We start from the raw sequence: 18,888 nt of genomic DNA, 5'->3' as shown, positions 1-18,888 counted from the left end.
CAGCTCTCTTCAGGAGCACGGGTCAGGCTCAGCCGCTCTTAGTGGTGATCATCTGGAGTGTTTTTTAGATGATAATTTCCTTTATTGTCTTTGATTAGTTTGTAAGTAATTAGATAGCATTTAGCAGTAACCTGTTGTGCTCGTTCTTATTAATACCATTGAAATTCATAATTTAAGTACTTTGTAACCTCATTTTAATATGTCATCTGTATTCCACTTGTAAACTCAATGTTTCTTAATAGTGGAAACAAGGATTAGTTGATGTTGGCTGTCCTGCAACTCCGACTGTTATGACATGTAAGTGCTTCCATGTGCAGGTTACAGGGACCTGGTCTGCCGCAGTCCCAGGGAACCTCTTCATGACTGGTTCTCCTGATGGACTGAAATACTTTTAAAAATATATTTCCATTGATTTCAGAGAGGAAGGGAGAGGAAGAGAGAGATAGAATCATCCATGATGAGAGAGAATCATGGATCAGCTGCCTCCTGCATGCCCCACGCTGGGGATCGAGCCCACAACCCGGGCCTGTGCCCTGACTGGGACTCGAACCATGACCTCCTGGTTCATAGGTCAATGCTCAACCACTGAGCCATGCCGGCCAGGCATACTTTTAGCATAATCACTAACCTAGCTTAAAAAATGAGTTTTTCACTTGTAGACCCTGACATAATTTTGAAATTGGAGTTGGTACAAAACTTTTGTGGAAAAAAATTAATCCCAAATTTATCCGTGGCGTAAAAATAGTCTTAATCCTCCTACTGGGTGTGTTCATGTCCTGCTCTCCTCGGCTCCGCCAGCGCTGACCTGAGTGCCGGGAACAGAAGTGGTGGTAGGAATGGTAAGGGCATCTGTGTAGACATCAATGTCATTTTAAAAAATGTGGCTAAGTTCCCATCTGTTTTCCAAAGAGTTACAATTCCTTTGTTGATTTCGCTGTTTTCCCTGAGTCTGCAGACAGTCCAGAGTCCTGAGTGACGGGTCTGAGGATTTATTTGCTGGTGTAACAGTCCTCAGGCCTTCAGACCGTGCCTCATTCTACTGCAGTGTGAAAAGGCAGGTGTCTCATCATAGAAACAAACGCAGCCTATTTCCCTTTTCCCAAGAGACCCCTGAGCCCTGGATTAGGGACATCCGAGCGCAAGGAGGGGGACACAGGCTGGTGGCCTTCGCCGCGCTGGCAGCCGCTGGATCTGCCTCCCTGTCCATCCACGCTCCGGGCTTCTCCTCTTCGGCTCCGGGGACTTGGAGCTGCGTGTGGGCTTTTGACGTAGGAGTTTGTCATTGTAAATCCTGTCTTCTCTTTCCATAATCCCTACCCTTCCTATTTTTCCCCTTTACCTTCTCTTTTCCTGGGGTACACGCTTCCCTGCCACCCACAGAGAGCCAGTGGAGGGTGTAATGTGCTCATGGGACCTTTATTTTAACCTGTGCAAAATGGCACTTAAAGCAAGGTTACAACAGTCTTCCTGGGGTTATTGCCTCTGGACACGCAGATGAGTGTTGACAGGTGGGTCTGCTCGTGCCCAACTCAGAGGGTGGTCCCCAGGTTCCACTGCTCACACCTTCCCTGGCGTGTGTGTGTGTGTGTGTGTGTGTGAGAGAGAGAGAGAGAGAGAGAGAGAGGGAGAGAGGGAGAGAGAGAGAGGTCTGCTTCTGTGCTCATCCCTGCACAGGTGGTCAGAATGTCAGTCTCTGGGGCCTTGGTGAGCATTCACCCTTTCCTGGCCGCACCTTTCCCTTCTGTGGAATGGGGTGACCACGGCGCCTGCCTCCCAAGGGTGCTGTGCACTCTGAAGGGGTTAACACCAGGCGAAGTGCTGGCAGGCCTGGTACACAGGCTTTGGCTCTGTGTCAGCAGCAGGACATATGGAAGCATCGGCCTGCGGGTGCTGGCAGGCGAGAGGTGCAGGGGCGGATGCTGGCTCTGGACCAGCTGGAGGTTGGATGCCTCTGCGCCCAGGGTCGGCCAATGCCAGGTGCTTGTGTCAAGGCCTCTGGTCCCTCCATTCCTTCCTCTTTAGCCTAAGTCGCCCTCGGCCTCCCTCCCCCAGCCTCAGCCTGGCAACAGAAACACCCTGCAAGTGTGCGCCCGAGTCTCCAGCCCCACGTTTACCTGCTTCTCTGGGCCTTTGTCTCTGCTTCGAAAGAAGTGTGAGGGGCGAGAGACACATCAGGTCCGGGCATGCACAGGGCACTACTCCCCCCAGCCCTGCTCTGTGAGGGGCGAGAGGCCCTGCCCTGTGAGGGGCTAGAGACACATCAGGTCCAGGCATGCACAGGGCACTACTCCCCCTAACCCTGTTCTGTGAGGGGCTAGAGACACATCGGGTCCGGGCATGCACAGGGCACTACGCCCCCCAGCCCTGCTGTGTGTAACACACCAGGCCCCGGGCTTGCTGCGCATGGCCACGCAGGACCAGGAAGCTTCAGGTGAGAGGGCAGAGCTTGGAGCCAGAGGCACACCTTGTTGTTCCCGCGACAGCAGCGACAGCAGCACAGTGCTCGGGGCTCTCCACCCGCCTGGGCCGGTCCACCGCTGGGTCCCCGCCCGGCGTACCAACCGCAGTGTCTGGGGGACGCCATGTCTCCTGCCCCTTTAGCTTCCCCGGTGGGCCTTGTCTTTATACTTCAGTTTCCACCTGGTTTCCCTTTCCTCGGCCCTTAGACGTGGGCTCTTCCCAGAATCGGCATGAGACACCTGTTCTTTCCGTTGGACTCACCGGGGAGGCGGAAGTCAGTCCAGACCGTGCCCCCAGGCTCTGTTCTTCCTCCGTCGAATGCTGTTTCTCAGCCCCTGGAATTCTTAGGAACTTCATCTCTTCTTCAGTCTGAAAGTCAAGCAGCTGAGAGCCAAACCCAGGGCCACTCAGACCAAGTTGAATGCAGTAGAAAGGTCGGATGGGCATTTATAAACACAGGGCCAAGTCCACCGTCCCGGGCGACCAGCTCCCGGCGAAGGAACAGAGCGTGTGCGTTACAGTCCTTCGTCCTGTTCATCCGCGTGGCAGACTTCCCGCGTGTCCCCTCGGTAGGGGTCTCAGAGTCCTCTGGATGCAGCCTCAACAAGAGCTTTGCCCCTGCCGCCTCCACTGGGTCAGGAAGACGGGCAAGTACGTCCATCAGCAGTGTGTCACCCGAGGCCCGCCCGTGGGATCAGAGCGAAGTCCCGGAAGCTGCACCAGGAAGCGGTGCCTGAATTTGAAGGACAAGCTTGCATTTCCGAGTGGGAAGGGGCGAACGTGGAGAGGGAATTGCACACAGAGCCAGTACTGAAACGCGTGGCCTGTAGTGCGCCGTATACACCATGGCCAGTGCGAGGCCAGCGGTGACCCTCTGGCCCGTGCCCTCCGAGGGAGTCGCGCTTACACACCAGCAGCGGTGAGCTCCTTGTGTCAGGTCCACGCACAGGTCATCACTCCCACCCTAACCTTCGGCCTGTTTCCGAGTCGTGGCAAGATGGGACGGACTGGACATGCTGCGAAGCTGGAAAGCCGGTGCCCCCGCTGTGGCTTGCGAGGGGCGCGGGGTCCCCTGTGCCCCATGTCTCTGGGGGAAATAAAAGCTCAGAGCGGAGTGATCTGTGTCAGACCCGGTGAGACCCCAGACCCCGAGGAAGGGCGTTCCATTCCAATCAGATGTGTTAAGCAGACCATACATTTGATGCCAAAATTAAATTGCAACCGTCAACCATCCCTAACAGATAGAGACAGGAGTGTCTTTATACCTCTGTTACAGTCCAGCTTTCCCTGTAAGGCACGGCAATATGAACCCTGGGGATGCTTTAAGAATTGATTTTGTATAACTGCAATAAAAATAGAACTAGGTCGACAAGACAGATGCAAAAACTATAATGACAGGCAAAAACGCCAAGACAAAAATCCCCTCTGTCGTAATAATATAATATAATGAAAATATAAGACACTTGTCTAATGAAATAGTCTAGACTAATCTAATACAAATAACAAGGTTAACTTCTCCATAATAATATATAATGTAATAAATATAATAAAATATATTGTATAGTCATCTTTCATGAAAACATATTTGAAGCTGAGATTCAAAGGATTTGGTAGGTACAATCCTATGTATAAACTTTCAATACTGATCATATTTAATTTATTTTCAACAGTGTTAACTATCGATGTTTGTCATATTTAATTCATACTTTATGTGTGTGGATTCTGAATGTGTCTTTAATGGATATTAAAGATACATTCCTTATAGCACCTATACAACCCAGGTGAGCCATATGCGTGATATAAAATGAGGCTAAACCTTCAAGTAAATGTATCCAATCAGCCATTGGGGAAGGATAAACTAGACTCCTAGGATTCCAGTTTCTGGAGAACTTCAATTGTGTACACAGACACAGTTATAGAACTTTACATTTGGCTGAATTTTTTACTTAAAATGGCTGAAATGGCTTTGACACCGCTGAGCCACCTCCACCCACTGGAGCAACACAGGAAACACTACCCCTCCCAAAGAGAAGGGCTCGTTCTGTGTCTAAGCTTCTATTTTATCGATGAGGAAACTGTACTGAGGGGCAAACGAAATTACTACAGGGAACACACTTTTTTAAAAATATATATGTTTTTTTTGTTGTTTTTTGGTGTGTTGTTTTTTTGTTTTTTGTTTTTTTTTTACAGAGAGGAAGGGAGAGGCATAGAGAGTTAGAAACATCGATGAGAGAGAAACATCGATCAGCTGCCTCCTGCACACTCCCTACTGGGGATGTGCCCGCAGCCAAGGTACATACCCTTGACCAGAACTGAACCTGGGACCCTTCAGTCCACAGGCCGATACTCTATCCACTGAGCCAAACCGGTCAGGGCAGGAACACTCTTGAGAAAGGCAACTTCAGGAATTTTTGGAGGTGAAGCACACACACATGCACACACATGCACACACTCCAGCGGACAGTGAACAGTCCTACTTTTAAGTGACGAGAAGAGCCTACAGCCTGTGTAAGATCTGAGCAAAGCTGACAGGAGTGAGGGCCGACCCACAGGTTCTCAGCTGGTACAGGGTCTGCTCCGAGACCTGCCCCTTCACTTTTCTTAATTTTCGTCCCATAGAAATTCATTTCATCTACAGGGATGTTTAGTTTGAAATCAGGACACTGTAAAAATCCATGACCTTACAATTGACGTTTGTAGTCTCTTCTTCATAGTAATTCTGCCTAAGATAAATGAAATTTAAAAATGGAACCATACCTTAATTAAAATAAGAATTTTAACAAATCCTCATTGACTTGGGTCATTTGTTAGTTTAATGTGAAGCTCAGTTTCCACCATTTGGTTTCAGAACTTCTTTAAGAGTGCACGCTGCCAGGCCCGGTGCTAAGTGGTTCAGGTGGATAGCAGAGGCCATCCAGTCTGAGGTGCAGGCTTCCAGTGCTGCCGGTTTGCAGAGGACATGGGGTGGGGGCGGGGGCGTTGAGTACTTCTGCAGACTTGCATGGCGGCTGCGCCACGGAGGGCATGAACCCATCAGCATGCCTGGGAGCCCCATTCCCAACCAGCATTTGACCACACATGTAACTGGCATCAGATAATAACAGTTCATGTTTCTGGTATAAAAGTGGGATTAAGTTAAGCTGAAAGGTCATCCAGCAGCACCTGCTAATTGGTGCTTATTCTTCAAAATATCTTTTCAAATCTTCTGACTCATTCAAGACCAGTGTTTAATGTTTCCTTAATAAACAGTCTTCCTATACAAAAAGAATGTCTTCGAATAATTAAACCTGAATACGGTTTTTTTCTAACAAGTCCCGTGTGTTATTCCAATGTAAATTTAAATGCTTAGAAAATACTATTGACCTTTCAGTGGCGTAAATTTGAACGTTTTTGTATTTTTAATTTCTCCAGTAATAAAAAGTGTGGAATTTTTTTATTTTTTTACAATATATAGATGATTTTGGCAATCTTACCTACAACACAGTTGCTGCACCTTAAATATTTGTTTACATTTTGATTGAATACAGCTTGGTACTATCTGCCAAAAATTCTGTTTTAAAAGAGGACAAAGTTTGATTAATCCATGGATATTTTAGAATTTCCTTAGCATTGTGTTGGTTAATAGTTGCATTCCAACATTTTAAAAAGTAAACAAGGGATTTTCGCCTCCAGAAATTTTACTAGTAGCCCAGTATAATTGTGTTGTCTTGCGGAAACAGCCATATCTCTTTATATTTTAGGGTGCATGTACAAATTAATACTATTAACAAGTGAAGAAACACATATTTTGTCCTTAGCTTTTATGAGTTTTCACCTCCAGTTTTCTCCTAAAGAAGTTTTAGTGAGTCATAGCATTATGAGAATTATTTTAATTGATGCCTATAATAGAAAAAAAAGGAGTCACAAAAAGGCCCTTGGAATTCAGTCACAGCCAGGAGAGATTCAATTACTTGGGAAGTCTCTGGCGCTGTGAGACAGACGTACAGAAAATGAGAGGCAGACGTGAGTCATCATTAAACCGTAATTCCATGTGGCACTTCCCCCACCAAGCTTCGGCTGTAATCCGTTTACATAGAATACGAGCTGCAAACCAGTAATTACAACACACATGCACCGCAGTGAGAGACAGGCACGCTGAGTGAAGTGAGCGCTGACTGAGTCAGTCACTTACGGTCATTTAGAATGTCAGTGCGGGACACGTGCTCTCCGCAGGGTCCCCGTGTGCCAGGAATTCACCTGGCAGATGTAAACCCCACTATTAAAAGGCGTGTCAGGCTCAAGCTGGTTCAGTTCTTCTTGACCAGAACGGGGTCCAATAGCAGCCTATATTATTCATTTTTGTTTCCTTGTTTTCTTAGTCCTCACTCTTAAGGACATTTTATCCATTGATTTTTAGAGAGTGGAAGGGAGAGACAGAGAGAGAAACACCGATATGAGAGAGACACATCGATTGGTTGCCTCCCAAATGTGCCCCAACTGGGGCTGGGGATCGAGCCTGCAACTGAGGTACATGCCCTCGACCAGAATCGAACCCTCAACCGTTCAATATTCAGTCCATGGGCTAGTGCTCTAACCACTGAGCACACAAGCCAGGCCTCCACCTATATTATTCTTAATGCTAATCTGCACTCAAGGTTGACTGCACAAACAGACTCTATGCTGAGCACAATACCCCACACGTGGTTGGCATTTGTTAGCAGCAGCCACAAACCAGATGTTAAGGATCTTGAAAAGGGATTTTTTTAAATGGGTAACTGCACTGAAGTTTTTTTTTATAATGTTTAAAACCCAGATCTTACCACTTCTTTGGTGGTAAATGTAAGAAATAATATATTCTTTGTAATAGCCATGTATAGTGTCAAGTGGACACTAGAGTTATTGGGGTGATCACTTCGTAAGCTATATAAATGTCTCATCACTACATTGTACACCTGAAATTAATATAATATCATGTCTCGACTGTGATTGAAAAATAAAAGATATAAGATATATAAAAAATAAAAATAATTCTATCACTAAAAACTGTTGACCTTGGGAAAGAAATAGCGTGTTTGGTAATAGGTAAATGGCTAGGTAGGTATATCAGTAGACAGACACACATCTCTTCAACAGCTGCAAAGAATCAAGCTGTAAAAGCCTTGAAATGTCTTAATTTACATAGGTAATAAGGACTTTACAACTTTTATGGGTTAATCATTTACAATCTCTCACAAATTCATAACACAGAGGGGGGTTAATGTATAGTATCTTCCTTATTTATGTGAATTCAAGGGGCTGCTATTCCATAATTGCAAATAAAATTTCATCTGGCTGTGCTTAACATATCACACCGTATTCTTCCTTTAACTCAGTAAGTTGTTCCGTTGACCTCCAGCTTCATATTTTTAAAATTTGTATTGAAACCAGTTTCACTGTGGTTTGATTTGTGACGCAGGTAACACTGCACGCTCCCTCTGTACGTTGCGTCTCAAAAGCCATTCCCATTCCCACACAGTGTACAGATAAAGAAAGTTACATGGAGTAAGTAATGTGCCGCTATAATGTGAAAATATTCATCTTGTTCACGTTCTCTGGCTCCCACTGAAAGATTTATAACCCCACTGAAGCCAGAATTGATGAATCCATCACTGTCTGGAGCATTCTGATCATAATCAATAACACAATTTTACCCTTAAATAGGATTTCAATTAAAGCATATTCTTCAAAGCAATTTTACTTTAACAAAAAAAAAATGGGCTTTTGTGCCTTGGATCATTAACCCATTGGATGCCAAAAAGCAAATTATTCTGGTCCCTGAAGTTCCATGTCAGAAAAATAATCAATGAAATCAAGTCTGACTCTCCTATTTCACATTTCCCACAGGCACATTTCATAAAAAAATTACATGATTATATTTCATCACGGAAAATGAAAAGTAATCTACTTTCATGAAATGATAGAACCGTGAAAGGTTTATCAGACAAAAGCAGTGACACACCCAACACACTGCCTCAGAGTGAACTCTGCCTTTTATCTGCAAAGATAACAATCCACCCAAACAACAGTAACCTGTCACATCATTCTAAAACATCACAAACAATCTTAAAAATCCGGTGAAATTTATGCGTGGTATAAAAAATACAAAATGTTTTATAATAATCCTCCTATTCTATTGTATTCGTTTTTTTCATGTTCTCACTATTAATTATCCAAAGAACACAAATTTCTCCTGTGACACAATACAAAACTGCTTCCCTCAAAAATAAATAAAAATTCAGAAATTACATTAAATGTATAGTTGCTGTAAGGTCCTGTGGCCTGTCGTACTTGTTTGAAGCTTTGGGGGAAGAAAAGAATGCTAGCCTGAAGGGCTACAGGACGAATACCTGTAATTTCCTAGTTATACTAGCCAGTTTGACCAAAGTCTCTCTATTTTCTATTTTTTATTCTTTTATCTTTATTGTTGAAATGATTACAGATGTCTCTCTTTGCCCTCCCCCCATTGTCCCCCTCCTCCCGATTCCCACCCTATCAAAAGCCTTCGCCAGCCCATTTTCCATGTCTGTAGGTAATGTCTACATGCATACAAGATCTTTGTTTAATCCCTTCCCGCCCCTACCCCTTCCCTCTGAGAATCATCAGTCCACTCCATTTCCATGCCTCTGATACTATTTTATTCACCAGTTTATTCTGTTCATTAGATTTCTTTTATTTTGATTTTTAGATTCAGTTGTTGATAGGTATGTATTTGTTGCCATTTTGTTCTTCATATTTTTTTATCTTTTTCTTTTTCTTCCTCTTCTTAAAGAATACCCTTAAACATTTCATATAATACCATTTTGGTGGTGATGAACTCCTTTAGCTTTTTCTTGTCTGTGAGGCTCTTTATATAGCCTTCAATTCTAAATGATAGCTTTGCTGGGTAGAGTATTCTTGGTTGTAGGTTCTTGCTATTCATCATTTTGAAAATTTCTTGTCACTCCCCTCTGGCCTGCATAGTTTCTGTTGAGAGATTAGCAGACATTCGTATGGGTACTCCCTTGTAGGTATCTAACTGGTTTTCTCTTGCTGCTTTTAAGATTCTTTTTCTCTTTAGCCCTTAGTATTTTAATTATGATGTGTCTTGGTGTTGTTCTCTTTGGATTCCTCTTGTTTGGGACTCTCTGTGCTTCCTGGACTTATAAGTCTATTTCTTTCACCAGGTAGGGGAAGTTTTCTATCATTATTTCTTCAAATTGGTTTTCAATATCTTGCTCTCTCTCTTCTTCTGGCACCCCCATAATGCGAATGTTGGTACGCTTGAAGTTGTCCCAGAGACTCCTTACACTATCTTCATATTTTTGGAATCTTTTTCCATTTTGCTCTTCTGGTTGGGTGGTTTTTGCTTCCACACATTTCAAATCATTGATCTGATTCTCAGAATCCTCTACTCTACTGTTGAATCCCTGTAAATTATTCTTTATTTTCGTAAGTGTAGGCCAGTGGTAGGCAAACTGTGGCTTGGCAAACCGTGGAAAGGGGCCAAAGAGCCGCATGTGGCTCATGAGCCGCGGTTTGCCAACCATGGGGCTATGAGGACCAGCTGTGACTACAGTGGGAGAGCTGCTGTGCAGGAGACACCTCTATGGAGCAGGACTTGCTTCAGTGGAGCTTTGGTGCTCACTGAGTCAGCCTCTTGAGTGTGTCCCTTATGGATGTGTAGAGTTGTAATATGGTATGTTATAACACTGGCTCTAAGGCCTCCAGGGAGGTGCAAAGTCAACCACTACCTGGGACCACCCAGCAGAAGCTACAGAGAGATCTGTAGATTCCTCCTCTTTGTATCTGGTTTGGGAGTGCCCATATGAGGCCCATCTATGAAGCAAGGCAGGCTGGTGCTGGTGCCAGGACTTGGGCCATTGATAGGTTTGTGGCTCCCTGACCCAGCTACAGCTTGTTTGACAGATTTTAGTCTGAGCAAGGACAGGCCCCTCATATGCAAAAGCCACTGCAGGCAGCTTGGTTGGGGTTGTAAATTGGATGAGGTGGGGTCTTAGGGAATCACCAGGGAAAAGCAAACAGAAATGACTACCAGTCAGCCCTTTGACCAGGAAGGTCCCAGCATAGGAACCGTGATCCCTGCGAGCACTTCCATCTGGGAGAAAGCCATCCCCGAATCCCTGCCCCAGTGCCAGATAATCCAGTTCCTCCTCATATGTGTCTGTGTTCCCAGAGGCTCACCCTGGCACTGGAGCTCAGAGGAAGCGGGACCTTGTAAGTTCAGTTCAGGGTGCCAGCCTTTTAAGAGGAACAGCTGGGTCTCCAGCAGCCTCTGTGTCACTGAGCCCCAATCTGCATTGGTTTTTACAGCCCATAGTTCTCACTGCCTGTAGGAAGTTCTTCTCCCAGCTCTGGGACCCTGGGCTGGGGGGCTGGTGTGCAGCTTGGACCCCTTGCTTCTCTAGGCGGCCTCTGCAGAGATGATCTCCCTCCCAATTAACAAAGGGGCCCACGTGGGTGCCGGACCAGCCCGTTCTGAGCCTCCGCACCTCCTACCAGTCTCAGTGGGCTTTCTTTACTTCTCTAGTTGTTGGACTTCCATTCAGCCAGCTTTCCAGCGGTTCTGGATGATGGCTGTTCTGTATGTAGTTGTAATTGTGATGTGGTTGTGGGAGTCAGAGAGTATAGGCATTTACCTATGCTGCCATCTTGGTTCCCTCCAAAGTCTCTTTAAATTGTGGCCTAGTATTTCTATAAATTTTTTTCATTCTTTTTCAGACTCATTTTGCCTCCTATTGATATTTTGCTTTGCTAGTTAGCATTTATGATTAGCAAGTGTTTTATCCTGGACACTAATTATCAATTTGGGGCCCTGTTTCCAAATAAATATATAAGATGGTGCATGGTCTATTGATAACTTATTACAATTTTGGTGAATGGGAGGAAATGGGAAAAGTGGCCTTTTACAACACTGGCAGAATTCCAGGCCATTTACTATGAAAGAAAGTGAGAATATTACAAGGAAGAGATCTATGGTGTGAAGACTTTACCGATGACTCAGGGTAGAATCAGCTCTTGGAAGTCGAAACACCTTAATTACTCGCTCCACATTCTCCCCTGGATAGACGTCACGTTCTAGGGAAGGGATTTCAGAGCATGGCCACCTCGGCCACATCAAATGTTTATCACATCGTCGGTGATTAGTGTTACAGCAGCTCCTAATCGGGCTGGGTGGGAAAATGCCGAGATTTGGGGTTGTTTCAAAAGAGCTTTAATTACTATGTTCCATTAGCAGTGTAGGCATCCTGGGAAATCAGGCATAGATATTAGCTTTTGGAAGATCTGTGCAGTGTTAATAAGAAGAAAGCCTGTTAGCTTGCAGGATAGTAGAAAGCTCAGGGAAGAATTACAGTTGCTACTTAAAAGGTACCCTTTAGGATACCAATGAATTATTTGTTATATTCAGTATTATTTCAGCTTTTTATAGACTACTGTACATGACTAATGTCTTAAGTCAGTATATTCACTAAAGAGTAAAGCTCTTCGAGCTGAGAGCAATGAACTTGTACTAGTATTTCCACAAATACTTTCAGCCCCGCCCTGTGCAGACCCTCATGGCTGGTTGGTACCTGTGATCTGTCAGTCACAGTCCTGGCCCAGTGAGAATCTACACTGGGCCAGGCAGTTTGTCCAATCGATGAAGGGTAGGACATATAAAATATCTGGGGAAGGACAGGAGCAATGGTTTTATTAGGACTTAAATACTTCTATTTTAATTTTATATCATTTCCTCTGCCATGCTATCTAATTGCTTACTCTTTAAAAAGTTAATAATTATTCTAGATTTATTATATGATAAAATTCAGATTTAATTCTAACATGGTTTAAAGCAGATGTTCAAAATTATATGTGGCTTATATAAAAGAGATCATTTTTTAAAAGAGCTAATTGCTTTTTACATCAGAAACTGTGATCACAGCACTTTAATGCCCATGGCCACACCTCCTGCTCCAGACCGCCTTCCTCTAATGGGGAATTTTAAAATGTTGACTCAAATACAACTCCTGGAAGGGTTGGTCTGCTGAAGCTTTTACAAGGAATTAGCATTAATTTGAATGTAAATCATCATTTCTTTAAATACATGTATATATAGTTATTAATATACTAGAAGCCCATTGTATGAAGAGATTCGTGCAATAGTCCTTCCCTTCTCCTGGCTACCGGCACTGGTTTTCCTCTGGCATCTGGTACCCAGGCCTTCTCTCCGGCCAGAGCCTTCAGTCTTCGCTCTGCCGCTTCGCGCTTATGTATGCAAATTAACTGCCATCTTTGTTGGGTTATTTGCATACTCTCCTGATTGGCTGGTGAACGTAGCTGAGGGATGGTCAATTTACATGTTTGTCTATTATTAGGTAAGACTAGAGGCTCAGCACACGAATTTGTGCACACTTAGGGTCCTTAGGCCTAGCCTGTGATCATGGCCATATTCTACCTGATTGCCAGTCCCCAGTTCCACCCCGCCACGGCCACCAATCGATTGGAGCCTGAGGGCCGGGAGGAGGGACCAAGAGGTCTGCCTTCCACTCACTCGCCAGTCCCTACCATGCCACTCATCCTGGTTCCCCCGTTAACCATCCCCTGATCAATCGGAGCCTGTGGGCCAGGGGGAGGGACCAAGCGGTCTGCCTTCCTCCAGCTCGCCAATTGCCACTGCTTCTGATAGATTGGAGTCTGGCTGCCCTGATCAGGGTGTTGGGGGCAATCTGGCCCGCATCAGGCCAGTTTGCTGGCCGCAGTGGGTGTCATAGCGACTGGTCATTAGGTCATTATGGTCATGATGGTGTTATGGTCTCTGGCTTTTTATATATATAGATATTTGTATATTTAATGCTATGCAATAAGTGTTATTCAAAATATGAATGTTCTCTGACAGTGTTTAAAACAAAAGCGGATGAAGGGAGGAAGTCTTTGGGGAAGCACAATGCAATGCAGTTAATAATTGCAGCAGCCGTGAAACCTGTGTGAGATTTTAGGTAATTAGCAAAAGGACTGTGAGACCATATGGTGAAACAGTATGTATTATCTTCCCACACCAAAATAATGTTATAAAATTAAGCTTTTCTTAATTAATTCAGTGTTAAAACTCTTATTTATTCACTGAATTCTATGACCAACTGAAATATAATTTGTAAATATGTCAGTCCTTTTGGATCATTTTAGACCATACTTTAATCTAATGAAAAATAGGCGACAATAGTGAAGATATTTTTGGTATCTGATTTGGGGCAGATAGGAAACCCCTGAAATGTCACATTATTCTTTTCATGTTCATTATGGGCCACTATCCAGATTAATGTTGAAATAATTAGTTTTAAATTAGTGATTGGATTGTGATCCCCAGGATGTGGTTTTCACGTAATGAAATACCTGTGGAATGGTACCTGAGACATTATTTTCATGTGACTGTGTTACAGAAATGTCCTCACGAGCGAAGATTAAATATTACAGAGGACTGGTGTCAGCAGCATCAGTTTGAACCATATTCCTGTTTCTTTTGCAAAACTAAAGTCCATTGTTCATTAAAGCATCTATTGGACCTTATACAGGAGGATACACTGACTGTTCAGCTAGTGCTTGAAAAATGTAGTTATTCCAGATTATTTTTTCATTATATAATAACTACTAAATAATCTGGTATTTTTTGCTGTTTTCTCTGCCAGGAATCACTTTTCTCATTTACTAGGTGCTCTGTCATTTCCACAACCCGATTCCCAATGCTGTTGGAACAGATGGCCTTGTCTCTTATTTCATAGAGAGAGGTCATCACTTCTGAGATGGTCCATCTTGAGTAAACCTCTCTACTGTATCATTGCTTGACTGTAAATTAGGGATAACAATGCCATGTAAGTGGTACTTTACTACAAAACTACTATACTCAAAATAGCCTGATACTGGCATAAGAATAGGCATATAGATCAGTGGAATAGAACAGAGGCCCAGAAGTTGACCCAAGACATTACACTCAATTAATATTTGAGAAAGGAGGTGAGAGGATACAGTGGAGTCAAGATAGGTCTTGAATAAATGGTGTTGGGAAAATTGGACAGGTAACATGCAATAAAAAAAAAAGAAAGAAAGAAAATAGACCACCAACTTACACCATACATAAGAATAAACTCAAAATGGATAAAAGACTTAAATGTAGGTCATGAAACCATAGGCAGCAAAATCACATACATCTCTTGTGGCAATATGTTTACCGATACATCTCCTAGGGCCGTGGTCGGCAAACTGCGGCTTGTGAGCCACATGCGGCTCTTTGGCCCCTTGAGTGTGGCTCTTCCTAAGCCTTAGGAGTACCCTAATTAAGTTAATAACAATGTACCTACCTATATAGTTTAAGTTTAAAAAATTTGGCTCTCAAAAGAAATTTTAATCGTTGTACTGTTGATATTTGGCTCTGTTGACTAATGAGTTTGCCGACGACTGTTCTAGGGCAAAGGTAACAAAGGAGAAAATAAACAAATGGGACTACGTCAAAATAAAAAGCTCCTGCATAAGCAACAGAAACCACCAACAAAGTGAAGAGAGGGCCCACTGTGGGAAAACATATTTGCCAATGATACATCCGATGAGGGGTTAATTTCCAAAATATGTAAGGAACTCAGACAACTTAACAAAAGGAAGACAAGTAATCGAATTTTAAAATGGACATACTCCACATTCTCCAAAGTGGACATACAGATGGCCAAAAAACATATGAAAGTCACTAATCATTTGAGAGTTGCAAATTAAAGCGACATCCATATAGTAAGAATAAATGTCATTTTATCACCTCACACGTGTCAGAATAGCTATCAACAAATCAATAAGTGCTGGCGAGGATGTGGAGAAAAGAGAAGCCTGGTGCCCTGCTGGTAGGGATGCAGACTGGTTGGGTTAATTTGCATACAGTCGCTCTGATTGGTTGGTGGGTGTGGCATAAGGCATAGCAAAGGTACAGTCAATTTGCATGTTTGTCTTTTATTAGTGTAGATATGTATAGCCCATGGCCACAGACAATAGAGTGCTGAAGGCTTGGGAGGGGTGGGTATGGGGTGGATGGGGTCAATGGGAAACAAGCAGACAAACAAAGGGAATCTTTGCAATACTTTCAACAATAAAGATAAATTTTTAAAACAGACAAAATGGACATTTCCCCCCACTCATGGGCACAGAACAAGACATTTAGAGATCTGAGCACGCCCACATGGTCTTGTCCAGGTGTTTCAGTCACGCTTCCAGTAACTTTTCAGTTCTGGAGTGCAGACAGGTCTACTTCTCTTGTTTCTGAGTGCTGGATCCAGGCCATTCAGGGCTAAAGCATGGCTACACCACTTCGTGAAACCAAAAGCATGCATTCTCGCTAACCCTCCACTTCTCTCTCTGAAAATAGGAGGTCCCTATCTTAGCAGGTGACTGTGAACATCAAATTGAAAAGTACATGTGTATTTATATGCTCGAGCTGCCATTAACAAAATAAATAAATAAATAAATAACACACTTTGTGTTATGGTCATCATTATCTACCTTCACATAAATATTTAAATTGTCCCTGCAATGTAAACACTATAGAGCCATATATCAAGGGCAAGAGTAGGATTAAAGTATGAAATTAAGATATGTACGTAAGGGACAGGTTATCCTATATAATAAAGCGCAGCGATTGAAGGGTGGAATGACCAGAACAACTGGCCGAGTAGTTGCTGTGATGCGCACTGACCACCAGGGGGCAGACGCTCAATGCAGGAGCTGCCCCCGGTGGTCTGTGCGCTCCCACAATGCGAGCACCGCATGGCTGACCAGGATGAGAGGCTGCTATCACAGCAGGCACTCTCCTGACCAGGATGAGCAGCTGCTCCTGCTGTGGACTGATCCCCGCAGGCCACACCCCCCACCAGTGCACAAATCCCATGCACCAGGCTTCTAGCTTATATATCATACTAGAGGCCCGGTGCACAGATCTGTTCACCAGTGCGGTCCTTCCGCCTGGCCTGCGCCCTCTCGCAATCCCGGACCCTTGGGGGATGTAGTGGACGTGAAGTGGCAGGCGGCCGCAGAAGCCCAAGCCCAGACCAGGCACTCTGCCAACCCAGCTCATGCTGACCCTGCTACACCTGCTGCTGCCGCCTCTTGGTAAGCTTGCTGAGTGGCGCTTCCGCTGTGGGAGCGCACTGACCACCAGGGGGCAGCTCCTGCATTGAGTGTCTGCCCCCTGGTGCTCAGTGCACATCATAGCGACCGGTCAATGGGTCGACTGGTCGAAAGGTCTACCAGTAGCTTAGGATTTTATATGTGTGTGTGTGTGTGTGTGTCATTTCAAGGCACGTTCAGTCATTGATATGAATAACATAAACATGGGCTGTGGGTAAGATCATAGATAAATAGGTCTATGCCGGCTGACTTAGCGAGCTGTGCCTTAGGGAACTCTCCCAGAGCCCACACATGAACAAGCTGCTCAGAATCCTGTTCTCAATGTTAGGCCCTCACAGTAAGAAACTCACCTAACATCACTCCACAGCACGCCTGTGTGCTTACCCGACAGATATTTTCCAAAATGACATTTCCTCTTACTCTCTGTGATATTTTCTATTTTGTCTATTTTATTTCTTACCTCTACAGCCATTAAACAGGTCAGGATTTATAGTTTGAAAAATACTGGGCTTGATATGTTGAAGGTCCATTTTGTCTAAAGCATTATTATTTGTTCCCAAGAATGTCACTTTCAATGGTGATGAAAAAATAAAGTAAAATAAAAAGGAATGTTACCTTCATTTTGAAATTCGTTTTGGAAAAATATTACCCAGCTGGGATGGCTCAGTAGTTGAGCATTGACCTATGAACCAGAAGGTCACGGTTCAATTCCAGGTCAGGGCACATGCCTGGGTTTCAGACTCGGTCCCCAGTAGGGGGCGTGCAGGAGGCAGCTGATCAATGATTCTCTCTCATCATTGATGTTTCTCTCTCTCTCCCTTTCTCTCTGAAATCAATAAAAATATGTTTTAAAAAGATTATAGTCATTATGTAGCAGTAAATCAAGCCTATTGGCACAATAAAATCTAAGTGTAGTATGCATTTCAGTATTGTTCTATGGAGAATCCTGTAATGGTTAAGACCTTGGAGTGATCTGACTACCACTTTCTAGTACCTTCCTCATGCTCTGAGAGAGCTTGGCTTCCTTACTGCAGATGAATTTTGGACACAATGTCTTGTAAGGGTATTGGTTTTCCTCCCTCATGTAATAGCTGTGCAGCCTAAAACAAGATATTTATCTTCTTGATAGACAAGCAATTAACTTGGGGGGGGGGGGGTTTAAAGGCAGGAAAGCACATCTGTTAGGACGCTGGAAGTAAATAGGAATTTCTGACAGGCGCACACAGCCTTGAGTGTGTGATTCCGCAGCCGGAGCTGCGTCAGCACCTCATTGTAAACCTCGGGGATTATCCCTCTGCAATAAAACTCCTCTGGACTGAGGCTTATTGCGATTCCGAGCTTACTCACCAACAACCTTCGCTTTCCTGAGCACAGAGAGTGGGTTTGCTTCTCCTGCCTCTCTAAGTGGGTGTGTGTGCCTGGGCTGCCTCTCTACTTATAGAAAGATGGGTGTCTTATACATCACAACCCAGCTCACCGATCATTCAAGTATGTTGATGTAAAGGCAGTGCGGAAGCGGGTTCGGCACATGGGACAGGGTAGTGTGCATAGGAGTTCTTGCTGACCGAGTGCTGGCCGCAGGTTTGGGCAGGTGTCGGATACTCCCCATTCCTGTGCGCTGGGAGATTGAACACACCCGCCATGGGTCCTCTCCTGAAGGTGCTGAGATTGGAGCGGCTGGTGATTTTGTCATTCCTGTCCTGAAATGTGTTCCAAACAGTTTTAAAAACGATTTCAGATTTAGAGAAAAAGAAGAATAGAAACGTGTTTAATTTTTAGTTACGCTAAAACACGAGGACACTCAAGGAGGAATAATGTTTGACATTAAGAGCAGTGGTTTCCAACCCTGGGTCTACCCGTTATCTGCTGGTGTCCTGGGAAAATGCCTTCCAATCTCTGTACCTGAGAGTCTAGCCTGTGCCAGGGCTGACTCAAGGTCAAATGCACTCATCTGCAGACAGACTGGGCATGTGGAGTGCTCCATAAGTTTAGGTAGTATCACCACTTGTTTTTATGATAGTTTATTTAGCATGGGATCATAAAAACAAAAAATTATTTGTACATTAAGATCTACCTTATAATGCCATTACATTCGTTAAAAACCTCCCCAAGGCTCTGGGCACATGTCTCCTGTAATCTAGTTTAATTCCTTTACAATGCCCTTACTACCTGATCGTTGCAACTCAATAATTTCAGGGAAAGTAGAACTCTGTGGAAGAAACTCTTGGCCTCTCGGTGTGGAGATTCTGTCCCCCCTGGGAGATTCTTTAAAAGTCG

General features: G+C 44.2%; 1 long non-coding RNA gene across 1 annotated transcript in view; it reads left to right on the top strand.

The window, feature by feature from the left end:
* Positions 1 to 14,841: 14,841 nt before the first annotated feature.
* Positions 14,842 to 18,888, top strand: part of LOC107182119 — a 4,759-nt gene continuing 712 nt past the window's right edge. The window contains exons 1-2 of the long non-coding RNA XR_001512843.1: positions 14,842 to 14,999; positions 15,106 to 15,109. This is a non-coding gene — a long non-coding RNA (uncharacterized LOC107182119). The remainder of the gene's footprint in view (positions 15,000 to 15,105; positions 15,110 to 18,888) is intronic.

Source organism: Myotis davidii, unplaced genomic scaffold, assembly GCF_000327345.1.
Source record: "Myotis davidii unplaced genomic scaffold, ASM32734v1 scaffold1494, whole genome shotgun sequence".
NCBI classification, from domain to species: domain Eukaryota; kingdom Metazoa; phylum Chordata; class Mammalia; order Chiroptera; family Vespertilionidae; genus Myotis; species Myotis davidii.
This window is presented reverse-complemented; position numbering and strand designations above follow the sequence as displayed.